Raw genomic sequence first — 16,422 nt, forward strand, 5'->3', positions numbered from 1 at the left:
AAAAAACCTTGTTTAATGTGGCAACCAGAAAAATTAAAATTTACATATATGGCTCACATTTTATTTCTGTTGGACAGGGCTGATCTATTCCAAGTTTAAGAACAGAATCATGTGTTTATTCTGTCAAACTCAGAAGCTGTATTGTTAAAGTGACATTTTATCAGTGTTGTTGTTCAGTCTGTTGGTCATGTCTGGACTCTGTGACCCCATGGACTGCAGCACACCAGGCTTCCCTGACCTTCACCAACTCCCAGAACTTGCTCAAATTCATGTCCATTGATGCCATCTAACCATCTCACCCACTGTTGTCCCCTTCTCCTGCTTTCAGTCTTTCCCAGCATCAGAGTCTTCCAGTGAGTCAGCTCTTCGCTTTAGGTGGCCTAAGTAGTGGAGCTTCTGCTTCGGCATCAGTGGTCCTTCCACTGAATATTCAGGGTTGATTTCCTTGAGGATTGACTGGTTTGATCTCCTTGCTGTCCAAGGGACTCTCAAGAGTCTTCTTCAACGCCACAGTTCGAAAGCATCGATTCTTCAGCACTCAGCCTTCTTTGTAGTCCAACTCTCACATCCATACGTGACTATTGGACATTTTATCAGTGTTACAATGCTATAACATCAATTCCAACCTTAGATGTCTTTGAAGTCAGAAAATAATGCATACTTATGAATATATTTTATTAAATCAAACATTATGCAAAGTAGAAGGTAATTATTTGCCTTTACTTTTTATTTATTTTTATACAAGTTTCTTAGCTATAAAGAAGTCTTTAAGGGACTTCATTTGGAAAATTCCAACTGAGATAAAGATTAATGTTTGTGTAAATGCCCACCATAAGACATTGCTGTTTGTATCTTCACTGGTCATTCGAAATTTTTCTTCACGGTCCTATATAGAAGAGAAATATTCAGGTTAGGTTTCTTAAGGTGCTTCATGCATGAATTTGAGGGGAAGGTGCTGTATATATTCAAGGTACTTAATGTCACCCAGGTAATATCTTATGCCAAAGAGCAGTATCTGATTTTTCTGAGCTAAGGTGTGTTTTTAGCCAAAGATAAGGAGGGGGCGTCAACCTTATAAAACATACTTTGATATTTTGGTGTAAAACATCGTATTTGATATCGTATTGATATCGTATGTTTTATTTGTTAGCATCAAAGTGTCTATTGCCTAATTGACACCTTTTTTTATTGTTCCAGTTCTTACTTTACTTTAAGCTGGGCACTGTGCTCATTTTATTTTCCAGATAAGGAAGCTGAAGCTTAGAGACAACAGAAGGTTAGTGAGTGGGGGCAGATTCAGGCCCACATCCAAGCAGGGTGCACTGAACACAGTGACCTGGGAAACACATAATGTCACAGGAACAAAATAATGCTGTAGAAAGTGGGCACCCTCAACTGCAGATGCACAGGGTGTGTTGGAAGCCCTTATTTATTCATCTGTGAGCTCACACCCCTGAGGCGAGCGAGCCACGGTCCCTTTCCCAGAGGAGCTCATAGTCCAGCAGACGGCAGAAGAGTACCCCCACCAACCCTGCACATCTACACAGTCCTGGAGAAACCCAGGAAACAGGCAGTTTACTCTTTCCCTGGTTCGGGGGCTTAGTCAAGAATTATGTTCCTGGCAGGAAGAGGGGGTGTAAGCTGATTAGGCAGACTGACCCTTTGATAGTTCTGTTCTTTGACTATTTGCTCAATTTGCTCGATTAGATGTTCAAGCTTGAAGCTAACTTCATTAACTTTGTCCTTTGCTTGAGTAATGGCTGCATCAAGGTCATGTTCTCCGACTCGAATATCTAAGTGGATCCGCTGTACAAACAGTAAAAGGGAAGAAGCATGTTTTCATGTGGCTCGCTCATTTTCCTTGTTTTTCCCTCATTGTGTCCTACCAGTCCGTCCTTTTTCTCCAGTGCCCCAACCCCCGCACCTTTCTGAGAGTAAACACTCCTTCATTCTCTTTCTGCTTCACTGCCGCTGCATTCCAGGTTATACTCAGGAGGCTTTCGTTGTCACAATAATGCGTTAAATGGTACCTGCTGCCCTGAAAGAGCAACTACACCTTCCTGAGCTATGTCCTCTAGAGTTCCGGGCACGTGCCTTTGGCCCTGAGACCATTTGATTACTCTCAGGGAAAGGTTCTCTACATATAACTAAGTTTCTGATGCTAACACACAAGTTCTCCGTCTGTTCTCAGAACCTTTAGAAAATATCCGATCACCATCTACCGTGTAAGAGCTCCGTTTACTGGAGTCCCATTATTAATCCACCTTCAGCCTTCAATTGCTTTCAAGCCTGAATAATCACAGTTCTCAACCTTCCCTCCCAGTTCTCATTTTTCAAGCCCTGTAATCAACTTCGTGGCTCCGCTTTGAACCCCTTCCAAGCTCTCCAACTCCCTCTTCAGTGGCTGTGCTGAGATCTGGGTGCAGGACTTTAATATGGCCTGGACGTAATTATTCTGCATATCATTGTCACACCTGAGTAATGCTGACGCTGTTCATCTGCAAGGACATGAGGGCATTTACTTACCAGCTTACTCCCTCCGAATGACACAAGCCTTGTAGAATTAGATTGTAAGCAAATGATGTGTTCACCAGGTGAATGTGAAGTGAAATAGAATGTTCCTTGTGGGCCATATAACTTTGACAATAATACCTAGGATTAAGGATTTCCATAGTTTAAGTTTATTATTCTCTATATTCCATTAAAAAAATTAAACCATCCCTATGTAACCTAGTGAAATTTGTGCAATTCTTAAAGAAGAAATCAAATTACCGATAACAAGAAAAATATTCACTCTTTCTGCCAATCAATAAAGTACAAACCACAGTTAGATATTCCTTGTTAGTTATCAGATTGGCAAAGACTTAAAAGTACCTGGGGCGGGGATAGTATTGAGAATTGCTACCTCTGAACACTGTTTTAAGAATGTACATTTAACAGCCATTTCAGAGAATGGTTTGAAAGTACATAGGAAAAGTTAAAGTGTATCTAACCATTGACCCAGCAGAGCTTCCTATAGAAGTTTATCCTATGGAAATGCTCAAGTAGACAAAGTTACATATAAGAGCTATTCAGTGTAATGGTATTTATTTTAAAGTTTGCATTTCTGAAATAACTAATATATTTCAGTAGGGACTGATTAAGTTTAGGTGAAAACAAATGAAAAATTGCTAGTAAGAGAGACTGTTACAACACCCATAAAACACCCATATCTATACTAAAGGTGTCCACGATATCAGGGGTAGGCTGTATAGGATCCTATTTTGTGAAACGTATTATTTGTAAAAGTGCATGTGCTTAGAAGAAGATTCTAAAGGTTCCAAATATTCTAAAGATTCCAAGCTATTAGGCAGTTGTTTGTTGGGGACTTTGACTTTTCTGCTTAGTACATTTCTATATTGTTGGACATTTTAAAAATAGTATAGGACTTCCAGTCTGGTACATAAGGAGCTTAGAAGTTGTTACTCTGTATTAACAAGTAAAAAGCTGCATGAAAAGGAAGTCAGTTCTTAGATTTGTCAGAGAATTGAGGTCCCAAGGCAGGCTACTTCCCTCAAAATTGGAAACACAGACAAATGCAGAGAGTCACAATGTACCAGAGCAGAAGCTTGTGGGGACCAGTACTGGCTTCCTTTACCCAGCATGTCATGTCTAGCTTCCAACAACAACAGAAAAACAGCAAGGCACACAAAAAAGGTGAAAAACATAGTTTGAAGAGACAGAACAAGTCTCAAAATTAGATTCAGATATAGCAGGGATATTGGAATGATCATGTCAGGAATTTAGAAAAACTCTGATTAATATTCTGTGGTCTCTAATGGGAAAAGTAGACAACATGCAAGAACAAACGTGAGGAGAAAGATTGAAATTCTATGAAAAGTGCCAAAAATGAAAAACACTAACAGAAATGAAGAGTGCCTTCAATAGGCTCAGTGGACTGGACAGGGCTGAGGAAAGACTCTAAGCTTGAGGATATGTCCACAGAAATGTTTAAAGCTACAAAGCAGAAAAAGACTGGGAGTAAAAAGGAACACTATCCAGGGACCACAGGATGACAATTAAAGATGTAACATACATGCATTGGGAGTACCAGAAAGAAGAAAGAAAGAAACAGAAAAAATACTTAAAACAATGATAACAGAATTTCAAGTTAGTCAGACACCAAGCTACAGAGCTGGGAAGCTCAGAGAGCACCAAGTGGGAGAAATGCCAATAAAACTACACCAAGGTGAATCATATTAAACTACAGATGTCAAAGATAAAGTCTTGAAAGAAGCCAGAAAAGGACCTTATTTATAGGAGAGATGAGAGTCATACACAAGTTCTCCCCAGAAACCATGCAAGCAGGAGAATAAACATTTAAGGAGTTGAGAGAGAAAAAAAAAAAAAACCCATCAATCTAGAAATTCTGTATCCTGCAAAACTCTCTTTCAAAAGTAATAGAGAAAGCTTTTCTCAAGCAAAAGATGAGGGAACTTCTCTCAGTAGACCTGTCTCACAAGGAATGTTAAAGGTTCTTCAGACATAAGTATAATGATATTGGTCAGAAACTTGGATCTACATGAAAGTTGTAAATGCATTAGAGAAGGAATAAGTGAAGGTAAAATTAAAACTTTTATTATTGTTAACTGAGTTAATAGATACTTCTTTCAAAATCATAGCAATGTATTTGATGTTTACAGTTTATGTATAAATGAAATTAGTAACAGCAAAGATGCAAGGGATGGGAGATAGGGATTAGGACTGTTTTGTTATTATAAGGCACTTGTGCTACCTGTGAAGTGAAATGTTGTTATTCAGAAGTGAACTTGGATTGGTTATAAAGGTATATTGCAACCACTGACAGAAAGTTAAAAGAACTGTAGTTGATAACCAAGAAAAGAGATAAAATGAATCATAAAATAATTAAAACCACAAAAGACAGAAAAAGAGTGGAAAACAAAAATAGGAACAAATAACAAGGGTGGCAACCAGAAAACAGTAGTAACCATGATGATATATATATTTTTTTAATGTGATGATATTAACCCAGCTATATATATCAATAGTCCCTTTGAAAGTCAGTGGTCTAAATGTACCATTTAAAACATTGTCACAGTGGATCAAAAAACAAAAAAGAACAAACCATCTATGTATTGTCTATAAGAACCCCCACTTTAAATGTAAAGACACATATAGATTAAAAGTTAAGGGGCAGAGAAAAATGTATATGTTAATTTTTAGCCAACTTTAATCGAAAGAGAGCTGGAGTCATTATATTAACTTCAGACAGAGTAGACTCCAAAACAAGGAAAATCACCAGGAATCATTACGTAACAGAGCATTACGTAATAAAAAAGAGGTCTAAAGGGGTCAGCTCTCCAAGAAAACAAACCTTAATGTGTATCCATCTAATAACAAGAGTGTCAAAATATATGAAGCAAAAACTGATAGAACTGCAAGGATAAATGGAGGAGCTCGGTTCAGAGACATTGATCCCCCCATCAGAGGTGGTCAGGTCCAGCAGCAGATGAATAAGGACACAGTTGAGCTCAACAGCACCATCAACCAACTGGATAATCAGTATCCATAGACTACTTCATCCAACAAAGCAGAATACACATTCTTTTCAAGCTCACATGGAACACTCACCAAGACAGACCACATCCTGGGCCACAAAATATACCTTAACACATTCAAAATCATAGAAACCATACAGTGTATGCTCTTAGACCATAATGGAATTAAAGTAGAAATCAATAACTAAAAGATAGCCGGAAAGTCCCCAGATATTTAGAGATTAAACAGCGCACTTCTAAATAGCTCATGAGTCAAGGAAGACGTCTCAAGAGAAAAAGTATTTTGAATTATTGACACAATTCTGGGAAGGTGATGTTCCAGGAGGCAACAGGAATCTGTGTTGAGACAACAGTCATCCTGGGAGGATCTGTCTAATGGAACTATGTTGGAACTACGTTGGAGCTCTGGTGTCTGTTGAAGTCTTGCCACTTCCAGGGGGAAGACTTGGACGGTAAACTGTGGTTGATTTTGGTCGATTTCAGTTCTCAGAACAGTAGCAGCCGCTCCCCCCTCCCCCCGCCCCTGCCCCAGCCACACGGCCGGCAGCTCTGCAGGTGTTCCTGGGGCAGCCTGCACACAGCCTTTAGAAGCCAGGGTAGGCATGACAGACCCTATCCTCCAAACGTCAGGGACTTTTGAGGTCATTGTATAGAAAGGATTCTCAGTAAGATTACCAGCAGATTTCTCACCAGAACTTTGGAGAACAGAGGCAGTGGGCAGGTACATTCAAAGTGCTTTTAAAAAAAAAAAAACAACAGAAAAAGCCAAAAGCACATGAGAAAAGCAGCTCAACTTCACTGGCCCTTAAGGGAATGCAAATCAAAACTACAGTGAGCCCACCTCACACACATTAGAGTGGCTGCTATAAAAGACAGTGAGTACTGGCAAGCATGTGGAGAGAGGGCAACCCTTGTGCATTGTCGGTGGGAATGTTCTATATGATCCAGTAACCACTTCTGGATATATACCCAGAAGAATTCAAAGCAGGGTCTCAGAGATATCTGTACACTCCTGTTCACAGCAGCATTATTCACAATAGCTAAAATGTGGAAGCAACACAAGTGTCCATTGACAGATGAATGAATAAGCAAAGTGTGGTATATGCATACAGTGAAATATTATTCAGCCTTAAAAAGGAAGGAAATTCCTACCTGTGCTACATGAATCTTGAGTGCATTATGATAAATGAAATAAACCAGTCATAAGACAAATACTATGTGGCTCAACTTTATGAGATAAGAGTAGTTAAAATCATGGAGTTATTGTTTAATGGGTGTAGTTTCACTTCAAAGATTGAAGAGTTATGAGGGTGATGATTATACAACATTATGGATATATTTAATACCACTGAACAATGTACTTGGTAATTATTAAGGTGAAGTTTGTGTATTTTAAAAATATCAAAAAATATTTGAACTAAAATGAAAATACAACATAATCAAAATTTGAGGTCACAGTGATAGAAATATTCAAAGGGGAATTTATAATATTGAATGCATGTATTAACAAGAAAGTTCTGAAGTTTATTATCATCTAAGCCTAGGAAACCAGAAAAAAGAAGAGCAAACTAAATTCAAAACAAGCATAAGAGGAGAAATAAGATCCATGCTAATAAAAGCTAATGCAGAAATCAATGAAAACAGGAAATAAAGTAGAGAAAACCAATATCATTACAATCAACAAACCTCTAGCTCAGCTAACAAAGAAAAAAAGAGACCCAAGTTAATAATATCAGAAGTGAAAGAAGAGTGTTGCTACCGGTCTCATGGTTATCAATAGGATCATTGAGGAATTCTAGGGAATGAGGTCATAGAGGAATACTATGAACCATGCTATGCCCACAGACTTGGTAATCTAGATGAAATAGACCAGTTCCTTGGAAGGCGCAATTTGTCACCAGTCACACAAAGAGAAATAGACAACCTACATCTAGTAAAGAAACTGAATTGATAATAACTTCCAAGCAGGAAACACCAGGCCAGGATGGGCTCACTGGTGAATTTCACCAAAGATTTAAGTAAGAAATCCAACATATTCTCTGCAGTCTCTTCCAGAAGACAGGTGTAGAGAGAATACTTTCTGCACCATTTTCTGAGACCAACACTGGCCTAATACCAAAGCCTGAGAAAGACACAAGAAAACTATGGACCATTACCTCTCATGGATATAGATACAAATATACTCAATAAAATATCAGCAAACTGAACCCAGAAATGTATAAAAAGAATTATACACCATGACCAAGTCAGATTTATTCCAGATATGCAAGGCTAGTTTGACATTTTAAAATCAATTAATGTAATTCATCACATCAGCAGCTTAAAGAACATGATGTGATCATACCAATAGATGCAGAAAAGGCATTTGACAAAATCCAACATCCATCATGGTAAAAACTGTCAGCAAACTAATAATAGGGGAACTTTGCCAATTTGATTTAAAAATCTACAAAAAGCTTAAAACTAACATACTTAATAGTGAACAACTAGAGGCTTTCCCACTAAGATCAGAAAGACTAGCATTTCCCCACTTGCTATTCCTTTTCAACATCACAGTTCAATTCCTACCTAATTCAGTAACAGAAGAAAAGAAAAAAATGGTATATAAGTTGGGAAGGAATAAATGAAGCTGTTCACAGATGACAGGATTGTCTATGTAGAAAATTCAAAATAATAAAAAATTTACCAGAACTAATAATTGATTATAGCAAGGTTAAAGGATACAACGTTAATATGTTAAGTGAATCAGTTTCTATGCATCTGCAATGAACAAATAGAATGTGAAATCAAAAACAATACCATTTGCTTTAGGATCCACCCAAATGAAATACTTGGATATAAGCAAAATATGTGTAAGGTACATGAGGAAAATTTGAAAAACTGATGAAAGATATCAAAGAAGGCAAAATAGATGGAGAGAGATTATTTGTTCATGCCAGGAAGACTGAATGTTGTGAAAATCTCAGTTGTTCCCAACTTAATCCATAGATTCAACAATCCCAGTTAAAGTGTCAGCAAGTAATTTTTATGAATATCTACAAGCTGATTCTAAATTTTCTATGGAGAGGCCAAAGATCCAAAATAGCCAACATGGTATCGAAGGAGAAGAACAAAGTCAGGGGTTTGACACTCTCGATTTCAAGACTTACTGTAAAGCTACAATAACCAAGATGGGGTGTTGTTGGTGAAAAACAGACCAATGAACCAGAACAGGGAGCCCAGAAACAGACCAGCACAACAGCGGTCAACTGATCTTTGACAAGGAGCAAAGGCAATTCAGTGGAAAAAGGCAGTCTTTCCAACGGATGGTGCTGAAACAATTGGACGTCCACAGGCAAAGAAATGAAGGTAGATGCAGACCTTACACCTTTTACAAAAGTTAACTCAAAATGGAGCACATATCTAAATGCAAAACACAAAACTAAACTATTTAGAAGGTAACATAAGAACAAATCTAGATGACCTTGGGTTTGGTTATGACTTTTTAGGTACAACACCAAAGGCATGATACATGAAAGAATTGAGAAACTGGACTTCATTAAAATTAAACTTCATTAAACATTTAACATTAATGTTTAACATTAAACATTGAATTTCATTAAAATTAAAGAGTTCTGCTCTGCAAAAGAGAGAGCTGTCTCTGTCAAGAGAGTGAAGAGACGAGTCACAGACTGGGAGAAACTATTTGTAAAAGACATATCTGATAATGTACTGCTATCTAGAATCTACAAAGAATTCTGAAAACAGCAAGAAAATGAACAAATTAGTCGAAAAATGGGCAAAAGGTCTGAATAGACAACACACCGAAGAAGCATACAGATGGCAAATAAGCACAAGCATCATATGTCGTTAGGGACTTGCCAATTAAAAACAACAATGAGATGCTTCACACCTGTGGGAATGGCAAAAATATAGAACAAACAACAGCAGTAGACGCTGGAGAGGATGTAGAGCGACAGGGGCTCTCATCATTGCTAGTGGGGATGCAAAGTGGCGGAGTCTGGTGGTTTCTTAGAAAACTAGACATACATTTACCATACAAACCTGCCATTTTGCTATTTATTTACCAAAGTAAGATGGAAACTTATGTCCGCATGAAAACCTGCACACAAATGTTTGTGGCAGCTTTATTTATAACAGCTAAAATTAGGAAGCTATCAAGATGTCCTGCTGCATGTGAATGCACCAGTTAACCATGGTTTGCATCTTGACAATGGAATATTATTCAGCGCTAAAAAGAAATGAGCTATCAAGCCATGAAAAGACATGGAGGAGGCTTAAGTGTGTATTCCTAAGTGAAGGGTGCCAGTTTGGAAAGGCTACCTACTGTATCGTTCCAGCTATATGACATTCTGGAAAAGGCAAAACTATGGAGACAATGAAAAGATTAGTGGTCGCCAAAGGTTGGGGGCGGGAGTGGGGATGAAGAGACGGTTGCAGAGGATTTGTGTGGGAGTGAAACTGCTCCGTGTTGATATGGGGATGATGGACACACTCGTCACACCTGTACATGTACGACACCAAGGATGAAATCTAACATGAACTCTGGGCTTTGGTGAAGAGGATGCCTCCATGCAGCTCGTCAATTATAACCACTGTCCATGCGGTGCTCCTGGTGGGAGAGGCGGGAACATGGGAATGCGGTGCTTCCTGCAGAATTCTGCTATGAACCTCAAGCTGCTTGGGAAGACTGTTAAATCACTTTAAGAACAGGTATATGTTGCACATAGAAAAATGCAGCCAAGATTCTCTTTTTTTAAGTCTTTCCATTTTGATTTGAAGAAAATTAAAGCATCTTGCCATGTACTTTGTTTCACTTAACAGATTGTTGATAGGAAATTTTGTTAAATAAAACCACTTGAGTCAGATTTTCCAATTGATTTCTAATTTTTTATGAATAACAGAGCACTCTTTCCTGAAAAAATATTCAGGGAAGATTCATCACCTGTTAGCTTCAATTTCTGAGCCTCAGTGTCATGTCAGGGTTCTGCTTCCAGTGAATATTCAAGTCAGCAAACATGTTTTGAGTCCCTGTTAGTTTGGTGTGTTGAGGAAAGACATGCTTGAGTTTGAACCTCAGCTTTTCCACTTGCTGATGATGTGATCTGGTGTAGGTCGTTTTACCTCTCAGGACCTCAGGTTTCCCTTCTACAAAAGGGAATAGAAATACTGGATATGGAATAATGGAAAATGGAATACAAAATGCACAGTCTGAGTGGTGCGTGTATCTTGTCATTGTTTGCCCCGATGACCTTACCAGCCTGAAAACCACAGTGCCACACAAGTGGCACATGTTCAGGTTAGCACGCGAGAGCACCCTGTGCCCTGGCACATCCTCCAAGTAGGGACAATCAGAGTCCTTGTGGGGTGCTCACTTCAGTTCAGTCGCTCAGTCATGTCTGACTCTTTGCGACCCCATGGACTGTGGCACACCAGGCTTCCCTGTCCATCACCAACTCCAACTCCCAGACCTCGCTCAAACTCATGTCCATCGAGTCAGTGATGCCATCCAACCATCTCATCCTCTGTCGTCCCCTTCTCCTGCTGTCAATCTTTCCCAGCATCAGAGTCTTTTTCAGTGAGTTGGTTCGCCGCATCAGGTGGCCAGTGTATTGGAGTTTCAGCTTCAGCATCAGCACCAATGAATATTCAGGACTGATTTTCTTTAGGATTGACTGGTTTGATTTCTTTGCTGTCCAAGGGACTCTCAAGAGTCTTCTCCAACATGGTTCAAAAGCATCAGTTCTTCGGTGCTCAGCTTTTTTTAGGGTCCAACTCTCACATCCATAATGACTACTGGAAAAACCATAGCTTTGATCAGATGGACCTTTGTCAGCCAAGTAACGTCTCTGATTTTTAATATACTGTCTAGGTTGGTGATAACTTTTCTTCCAAGGAGCAAGCGTCTTTTAATTTCATGTCTGTGGTTACCATCTGCAGTGATTCTTGGGTCCCAAAAAAAGAAAGTCTTGTCACTGTTTCCATTGTTTCCCCATCTATTTGCCATGAAGTGATGGGACCAGAGGCCATGATCTTAGTTTTCTGAAAGCTGAGTTTTAAGCCAAACTTTTTTGCTCTCCTCTTTCATTTTCATCAAGAGGTTCTTTAGTTCTTCTTCACTCTCTGCCATAAGGGTGATGTCATCTGCATATCTGAGGTTATTGATATTTCTCCCGGCAATCTTGATTCCAGCTTGTGCTTCATTCAGCCTGTCATTTCACATGATGTATTCTTCATATATGTTAAATAAGCAGGGTGACAATATATAGGCTTGACGTACTCCTTTCCCGATTTGGAACCAGTCTGTTGTTCCATGTCTGGTTCTAACTGTTGTTTCTTGACCTGCATACAGATTTCTCAGGAGGCAGGTAAGGTGGTCTGATATTCCCATCTCTTGAAGAATTTTCCACAGTTTGTTGTGATCCACACAGTCAAAGGCTTTGGCGTAATCAATAAAGCAGAAGTAGATGTTTTTCTGGAACTCTTGCTTTTTTGATGATCCAAGGCATGTTGGCAATTTGATCTCTGGTTCCTCTGCCTTTTCTAAATCCAGCTTGAACATCTGGAAGTTCACAGTTCACATACTGTTGAAGCCTGGCTTGGAGAATTTTGAGCATTACGCTGCTAGCGTGTGAGATGAGTGCAATTATGCGGTAGTTTGAACATTCTTTGGCATTGCCTTTCTTTGGGATTGAAAAGAAAACTGACCTTTTCCAGTCCTGTGGCCACTGCTGAGTTTTCCAAATTTGCTGGCATATTGAGTGCAGCACTTTCACAGCATCATCTTTTAGGGGGTGCTAGAGGAGAAGGCAATGGCACCCCACTCCAGTACTCTTGCTGGAAAATCCCATGGATGAAGGAGCCTGGTAGGCTGCGGTCCATGGAGTCACTAAGAGTCGGACACGACTGAGCGACTTCACTTTCACTTTTCACTTTCACGCATTGGAGAAGGAAATGGCAACCCACTCCAGTGTTCTTGCCTGGAGAATCCCAGGGATGGGGGAGCCTGGTGGACTGCCATCTATGGGGTCACACAATGTCGGACACGACTGAAGTTTTAGCAGCAGCAGCGTGTGAGAAATACTAAAGCCAGAGCTGTGTCTTGTCCTCATAGGCTTCCTGACCACTAGGGCTTTTCGGTGAGGGTTTTCTCTCCTAGGCCATTCCAAATATAGAGACATTGGTGGCACTAGTGGTAAAGAACCTGCCTGCCAATTCAGGACAGGCAGGAGACTCAGGTTCGATCCCTGGGTTGGGAAGATCCTCTGGTGAAGGGAATGGCAACCCACTCCAGTATTCTTGCCAGGAAAACCACATGGGCAGAGGAACCTGGTAGGCTATAGTCTGTGCAGTTGCAAAGAGTCGGATATGACTGAGCATCTGAGCAGCATGAAAGATGACAGAAAAGGAAGCAAAGAATTGTGTTTTGGTTTAACTGGGCAGGAAGTGAAGGAGGGGGTATCAGGTGGAGAAGGCAGCTTTGCTAGACCTGGGAGAATGGACCCAGGGGAACTCTTGTACAGGGTGCCCAGAGCACCAGGAGGAGGCTGCTGCAGCCGGCAGGAGCTGGTGTCCAGCGGTCCAGCTGCATTGAATCTCCCGGTCTCCACGTGTGTGGGGGTCTCACAGCTCTCCTAAGGGATGGAACCTGGGCCCATCCACGCCAAGTACCCTCCTTTTCTTGCCCATCTGTTCTGTGAGGCTCTGCTCCACCACCAACCTGCCACGCCGTGAGCGCATTCCCAGGACAAGTCCAAGGGGAGGTGGTTCCCACAATCCCTTTGGAATTATTGGAAAGGCAGGCCACAGTACTGTACCTTGAGCCGGCCTGGTGGGGGACAACGTCTGCTACGACATTGGACAAGGAGAAAACTGAGGCTTAAAGCAATCAGGCAACTTCTCAAGAGTCAGCCTGTAGATGGCAGTCTGCAGTGACACTTGGCCCCGACTCCACAGCCCTCATTCTTCCCTTGTGACCTTGGTGCCTTTCTCCCCTGCCAACTCCCAGCGAGGACGTGCCCTGGGAGGCCAGACAGACGCAGAGGCTGCCCGTCCCTACAGAGACCCCGCCAGACGGGAAGAGGGAAGGGTGGCCTGAGTGGCCCTCGTGTCTGCGTAAGGCTGCAGCTCCTGCAAGACCAGAGGGGCACGTTGGCCTGTGGGCTCCTCCTGCCCGGCACGAGCAGCAGAGCCCCAGGGACCTGCCCTCTGTACTGTTCTGTGCTTTCACTTCGAGTAGTCCCTGCTGCTCGGCGGGACTGTAGGGACTTCCCACGTTTCGGTGTGGTGCTTTGTCAGGACCACACTCATTAAAAATGAAATGCTGGGTTGTGAGCACTTTTTGCAGAGATTTTAAAAGTCTGTGGGCGTACATGACACATGACTTTTTAGAAAATAATTTCAGTAACAAGACAAAAAGTGTGTTTTACCTCATCGCTGTAAGTTGTAACGGTCACAAACATTCCCAGACCAGGAGCAGATTCAAGGAAGTCGTGTCTGCCTAAGTCCCATTGTTGTATTTTGAAACTCCCTGTTTCAAAGATATGACATTTATTATAAAATAAATTAATAGTTATACATGATTACTGAGAAATGAAGTCTTCAAATTGTCCAAATCAGAAAAATGCTGCTATTTTGAACAGCTTAGTCACATATAGATCTGAGAGTTGGACCATGAAGAAGGCTGAGTGCCAAAGAATTGATGCTTTTGAACTGTGGTGCTGCAGAAGACTCTTGAGAGTCCCTTGGACTGCAAGGAGATTAAACCAGTCCATCCTAAAGGAAATCAGTCCTGAATATTCATTGGAAGGGCTGATGCTAAAGCTGAAACTCCAATACTTTGGCTACCTGATGCGAAGAGCTGACTCACTGGAAAAGACCCTGACCTTGGGAAAGATTGAAGGCAGGAATAGAAGAGGGTGGTAGAGGTTAAGATGGTTGGATGGCATCACCGATTTCATGGACATGTGTTTGAGTAAGCTCCGGGAGATAGTGAAGGACCTGAAAGCCTGGCGTGCTGCAGTCCATGGGGTCACAAAGAGTCGGACACTACTGACTGACTGAACAACAACTTGTCTTGGTGGTCAGCTCCTGTAGCAGCGTTGGAAGATTCTGGAATGTAGAATTTTGGGTGCAATTCTCTTCATTGTTCACCAGTCACTTTGCCACTCCAGACCTCAGCATTGCATCTCTCCGAGGTCTGCTGAGAATAATGAGCCCACAGAAGCTTTGCCCCTGGAGGGTAATGTCCTGTGGCAGGACTGCCCCTTGCCCACAGGCCTCCTGCCTCTGTCCCCCTCCTGCAGCTTCGCCTCCTTGCTTCTGGCGCAGTGTCAGAGAAGCTTTGCCTGACTTCCCCACGGAATCCGTGCACGCCCCCACACTCCTGCCCTGTCACTTGCTTCCTCTTACAGCATATTTAGCATCTTTGACGTTTTATGTTTCCTTGTTGTCTGTTCTCTGTGAGAACGAAGACACTGTCCTTGTTGTTCGTCTCTCCTCAGCTCCTCCAGCTGCTGTTACCCCCTTGAAGGGAGCTGCTCATCATGCAGCCGTCGGATGACCCACTGGCTCTAAAGGACAGCTGACTCCCCAGCAGCCCAGGGTTGAACTGTGCGGGTCAGTGTGTGTTCTGTGTGGGGTTTCTTCAGTGTAGTAAATACACACCACTGCACGACTCACGGCTGCTTGAACCTGGGGGTGTGGGCCCGCAGACGTGGGGGGCCGCCTGCAAGTTACACGTGGATTTCTACCTGCTTGGAGGGTCAGCGCCCCCCCCCCCCATTCTGTAAAGGACTGGAGTCAGGGGACGTGCTGGGGAGGATTACAGAGAGGCAGGAGGAAGCAATCTTTAAATCTGCGCATGGGGTGTTCTGGTCACCCCCTCTGAGCAGCCTGTGCTTGCCACAAACCAGAACAAACATAGCAAAACCTTTGCAAACCCAACCATGGTGTGGAAAACACCCAGGTTTCAGATTGGCCTCTGGGTAGCACACGACCAGGGTAGGCCAGGATAGTGGTACAGACCCTCAGGAGAAAGACATTAGGGTGTGTCACCCGAATCTAAATGGATTGTGCGTGTTTAGTCACTCGATCATGTCCGACTCTTTGTGACTCCATGGACTGTAGCCCTCCAGGCTCCTCTGTCCGTGGGCTTCTCCAGGCAAGAATAGTGGATCGGGTTGCCATTTCCTTCTCCAGGGGATCTTCCCAACCTACGGATTGAACCCCTGTCTCTTACAGCTCCTTCACTGGGAGCCAGGTTCCTTACCACTAGTGCCACCTGGGAAGCCATAAATGGGTTGACTACTTGCTAAAATAAAATGTTTAAATAGGAACCAATGTTATAACACAATACTCAAAATGTCTAGGATACATTACAAAATTACAGAGCATATGAAGAACTAAGAGAACTTCGCCTTGCGTGAGAAGAGACAGCTAATAGACCCCAGCATCAAAATGACATAGAGTTGAAATTATCTGACAAGAATTTTAAAGTCACCATAAAAATACATCAGTGAGTTTGAACATCCTTAAATGGAAAGGTAGGAAGTCTCAGAAAAAGAGTAGAGACATAAAAGGAAAAAAGGACACATTAGAACAGGAAAAACACAGTATCTGAAGTTGAATGGACTCAATAAAAGAGTGAGATGAGAGAGGAAAGACTTGGCGAACTTGAAACTAGATCAATGAAATAATCAAATCTGGTCAATGGAGACCAGAGAAGATGGGGACAGAGAAGAACCTCAAACAACCCCATGAACCCATGGGGCAGTAACCAAAGGTCTAGGATTTGTGAGGCTGGAGGAGAGGAGAGAGGGGAGGGGCTGAGAGGGAGGAGCGACCCCCCAAACTGGGTGAGAGA

At 41.9% G+C, this 16,422-nt stretch overlaps 1 long non-coding RNA gene across 1 annotated transcript; it reads right to left on the reverse strand.

The window, feature by feature from the left end:
• Nucleotides 1-673: 673 nt before the first annotated feature.
• LOC122696662 lies at nt 674-14,034 on the reverse strand. Its single transcript, XR_006341798.1, has 4 exons — nt 13,988-14,034; nt 2,527-2,652; nt 1,660-1,806; nt 674-886 (listed from the first exon to the last, which is right to left on the reverse strand). It is a non-coding gene; the product is annotated as an uncharacterized LOC122696662 (long non-coding RNA).
• Nucleotides 14,035-16,422: the final 2,388 nt, after the last annotated feature.

The sequence above is a fragment of the Cervus elaphus genome, chromosome 6, assembly GCF_910594005.1.
Source record: "Cervus elaphus chromosome 6, mCerEla1.1, whole genome shotgun sequence".
NCBI classification, from domain to species: Eukaryota; Metazoa; Chordata; class Mammalia; order Artiodactyla; family Cervidae; genus Cervus; species Cervus elaphus.